The sequence below is a fragment of the Nicrophorus vespilloides genome, unplaced genomic scaffold (genome assembly GCF_001412225.1).
Source record: "Nicrophorus vespilloides isolate i.1.1-1 unplaced genomic scaffold, Nicve_v1.0, whole genome shotgun sequence".
In the NCBI taxonomy this organism is placed as follows: domain Eukaryota; kingdom Metazoa; phylum Arthropoda; class Insecta; order Coleoptera; family Silphidae; genus Nicrophorus; species Nicrophorus vespilloides.
Genome location: NW_017096904.1, coordinates 1 through 5,000, shown reverse-complemented (window position 1 = coordinate 5,000; position 5,000 = coordinate 1).

Genomic DNA, 5,000 nt, shown 5'->3' with positions numbered 1-5,000 from the left:
CCGTGCTATTCACCCTCTACATAAACGACATTCCGAAGGGACACAACACTAACCACGCACTCCTTGCAGATGATACAGCGGTGTACGGGACCTCGACTACGGTGAACATCGCGACCCAGAAAATGGAAGTCCACCTACGGACCATCAATGACTACTTTGACAGGTGGAAAATCAGAATAAACGCTGATAAGACGGACGTGGCTGTATTCAACATTAACAAGTCAATACTCAGACCCATCATGATGTACGGCGCAACCCGTCTGGTGCAGTGTCACCGACACCAACTTTAAAATCCTCCAGGTATACCAAAACAAGTGCCTGCGCCTAGCACTGAATAAAGATCGGTATACAAGAATAGACAAACTACATGAGGAAGCAAATATTCCTAGGATCCTGGACTACGCAAGGAAGATGGCACAAAACTTGTACGCAACAAAAATCGAGGATCACGCCAACCCAACAATAGCAATATAATGTAATATGTAAGAAATATAATAATAATATAAACGATTTATTAACTTTTATGGTACAAATATATACAATTCTATTCAGATTAATGGCACTTGGGTTTCGTATGTCGATTGTCGGATCGTATCACTGTTCCGGCTGCTGGAGGTTGTAGTACATTGGGACGGGATAGTGATAGGGTTGAGGGATTTGTGTCGCTGCTATTGTTGTGAGGAAGGTGGGTTGTTGCCCTTCCGAATGTTCACTTTTCACTGGTTTCTTCTCCTGTTTGGTGTTCTTGTGGGTCTTAACGTGCGTCGTTAAGTGTTCGGATCGCATGAAGCGTTTGCTGCAGGTAGTGCATGCGAAGCGCTTCTCTCCCGTTGCATGCTGAAAAAGCTTAAACTTAAGCAGTATGACTACTTATGTGAAACCCAAATATGTAACCCATTTCACATATAAATAAAAAACATTTGAAACTTCTCTCCCGTATGCGTTCGAAGATGCCTTTGAAGCTCATCAGACCTAGTGAACCGCTTCCCGCAGAACAACCAGTTGCAGACGAGCGGTCTTTCTCCCGTGTGCCATCTGAGATGAGCTTGTAGGTGCGACGTTTTTCCGTACACCTTCTAACATCCGGGATAATGACAAATGTGCTTTTTCTTCGCGGACGGCTTTCTCGTACCGTTCTCCTCACTTATGCAATTTAGACACTGACACTTGATGCACCTGCGGCCCTTCACGAAGCTTGTGGGGAATTCCGTCGCGGACACGGATAACGTCTCCGGTTTGATGATTGGTTGATATGTGAAGGGCACGTACGGGTTTTGCGTCGACCACTGTTTTGAAGGATATCGTAAATATCATCGAAATAAACGAGGGAGATTGAGATAACTCCAGAATCCCAGAAGATGGATCGGTTTCGGCTAATCCCAAAAAGTATCCTTAATGGCAAATAAAAAATAATCACCTTTTTAAATTAATTTAAGAAAATAAAGCTTTTCTTTGCCAGAAGGATCCTTTGAAACAGGTTATACCTCTCTCCCTAAAGAATGACATCTTAAAGGAAAATCATGATGATCCCACCGCTGGCCACCTTGGCATTTTTAAAACTTTTCAACGGATCCGTAATAAATTTTAATGATCGCAAATGTATACCGATATTGCTAGGTATTGCAGATGTTGCAAGATTTGTCTCGCCCAGAAGGTTATACAAAGTAAACCAACCAAGTTTTAACGTCGGATTTAATGGGACCCTTCCCTCTATCTATGAAACGTAATAGATTTATACTAGTTGTTTGTAATATGTTCACCAAGAATACCTTCCTCTTTGCACTAAAAAGTGCTACGTCCGCAAAAATTGTCGATGTGATAGAGAACCAAACATTTTTAGTTTTTGGGGTACCTCAAGTAATTATAACGGACAATGGGCGAAAGTATATTACAAAAAAAAAATTGCGGCCTATGCGATTATTATAAGGTAAAAACCTACACGCCCCTTTTTCATCCGCAGGCGAACCCGACAGAAAGGTACAATAGGGTTATAAAAACAATAATCGAGTCTTACATTAAGCATCAACGAGAATGGGACGATAATCTACATAAGTTTGGTTTTGCCCTCCGGACAAGTAAGCATGAAGTTACGGGATATTTGACTTTTGACCAAAATTATAATAATTTAAGACGCAGACGAATAGTTCACGCAATAGGCGATCTGGTATAGAAGCGAAATCACTATCTCTCCGTTGGCGCAAACTATTTCTCCTTCAAGCTCGCTCCAAAATATTCTCTATGTAGAATACGATAGCGGGTAAGGGGCAAACATGTATGAATTATAAACTCAGAATAGTAAAAAGATTGTGGGCGTTCATCACTCCAAGGATTTGAAGCCACATCCAAGTTTTTAGTTCAGTATTTGCAAATATATATATATGGTTGTGTGGTTGTATTTTTGTTCCCGCATGGGAGCGAAATTTAGTATTTTAAAGAATTTTTTCGCATTTTCCACGTGGTTCATGAAAATAGGAGGGGCTTTTCTTGCATTTGAGCTGCTTTGTATATACTTAGTTGGTGGTGTCTTTTAGCAGCTGGTAAGATTTTATAGGTGTGTTTTTGTGTCAAGTTGTTTTCTACAGGAGACATTTTCCTTGTACCGCTCTTCATTCTGTTGCACAGATGTGTGGATGGTTAATTATTTAACGTGTTTTTTTTGCGAAGCGTGATTTTACGACATCACAACCAATTACAATTTGGATTTCTCCTCTATCCACGACTTTTATCGATAAACGCTTAACCGTTTTTTCTTTCTTCAAAATGTAAGTGTCAAAACGAAAACAAACCCTGCTGGTATTTGTATACAGTATTTAAAATTCATTTTCCATCCCTCGAACATCCAAACTAATTTTCTTCAATGTTCCTACCCTCGTCATTTAATTCTTTATTAACCTTTGTTTTCTTACATTATCTTTTGGACTTTTCTTCAACTTCACTCGCCTTCATAGCAAATTGTTTGGTGTTCTGCTTCAGAACAGGTTACTTCTTTCTGTTGAAATTATCTACTTCCATTTTCTTACGCAACTCCGGTTAAGATATTAATTGTTTTGCACAACGGTTTCATGTTTTCTACCCAAAAGAGAATCAACTTTTCTATACTAATGCATACTTGATTTTGGACCCGATAACATACATATAAAACACTAAATATTTCTTTTCATTAATGATATTTCCTACAATATGATTTTTCTGAGTAGTTTCGTTTTCTGCTATTGCTTTTCTTCGTCTTCTACTCCATGTTACGTAGAGAGTTTTAACTCTTTCTATATCATTTTAATGTATTGTAAATTATATTTTGTATCTTCTAAGGGTTTCAATGCTTCAATAAATTATAAATATTTTATAAGTTAACTAAAAATAATTATTAACTTTTAATTGTTATATGTTCTGTAACGTGGCGACGCTGCAACTACGCTCCACGGTGCAATTATGCTTCCAAAATTCGAGGAGACCGCAGCGAATCGCGATGGAAGACGGTCGAGGTCTCCAGTTGAGAAGATATTTGTTATATATTTGTGTGCTCCAAGAGGATGGTGTTGGTGCTCTAGAGGAGCCAAGGCCCACCGGCGGAGAAGAAGTTCTGTTTCGTACACGAAGCACCCGTTGTGTTACAGTTCTATTATAAATTTAATATTTTTCATAAAATTATTACAAACTTTGAACAAATATCATTTTTATTTTTGATAAAGTTTTTTTTTATTTATATCGAATTTATTGAATTGCATATAAAAACTTTTTTTTTTTAACTTTTATTGTTCATTCACAACCTGCCATCTCGGGCTATAAGTTGAATGTTTTTGTCAGACAGAAAAAAAAGAAAATACAAAATAAAAAACATGGAGCGGAACGATTTCCCATCGGAAATCTTCCTATAAACAATTATAAATTTAACTTATTAAACTAGAAACTAAAAAACGTACTCATTTCAAATTATTCACCGACCTGGTCGTGTATACAGTGCGCCTGATGCGTTATCACGTTCGTTCCCTTTGCCAGTTTTGAAGGATGTCGTAAATATCATCGAAATAAACGAGGGAGAAAAAAAGAAAATAAAAACAGAAAAACAAAATAAAAAACATGGAGCGGAACGATTTCCCATCGGAAATCTTCCTATAAACAATTATAAATTTAACTAAAAAAGAATAATTCGATGACAATAACAACCCAAATAAAAATTGATTTTGACGGCACTATGAAAATTTAAACAATAAAACTAACTTTTAGTTTCTAAAGGGGAGCTCGAGAGTGTTGTGTCTCTTTAGTCTGTGGGGGGTGTCACTATTGTCTAGGAGGGATAACGAGAGACTGTTGGGGTGGTTTTCCAGTCTGTTCTGGTAACGGGCACTGAACTTGAGGATTTCACTCTTAAGAGTATTCATGTGGAGGTTGTTGTAGTTGGCAGGGTGTTTGCTGCTGCACTTTGCACATGTCGCTTCCGTTGTCTTTTCCTCCGTGCACTCCGCGGTTCTTGCTGCACTTCACGCAGCGCGGCTTCAGTCCACGAAGAATAACACCAACGGTTCTTTGGTGTCTCGGCTCCTTATGTTTATGACGTTTTTTTACTTCTTGTCCATATTCTTCTATTTCTTTTTTTAAATATTCCAGGTTCACCGACGGGTGGAGAACCGAGTATTTTCTGTGTAATAAATTGTATTTTATTCCCTTTGGCAAATTACTTTCTGTTCAGTTTTTATCTGCGATAAATCAACTTCATTCAGATATAAATCAAATCAAAATCAAGTCAATACGTAATAATTGTCTTTATTCAGATCATATACTTGATTTCAATTCGCTAAAGTATAAATAATTAAACCTCTTCAGTCTTCGACGATGATCTGCAGTATGTATTAGCTCCGTATCCAGTTGGTTTGGGTGATTCTCAAGCCCAGAGATGTCCAAACTACGGCCCGCGGACCCAACCCGGTCCGAAAGGCGATTTTATCCGGCCCGCTCGCTTTTATCGGATGCAGAGTGGCTCTGGAAGTTGGCAATTTTTGCAG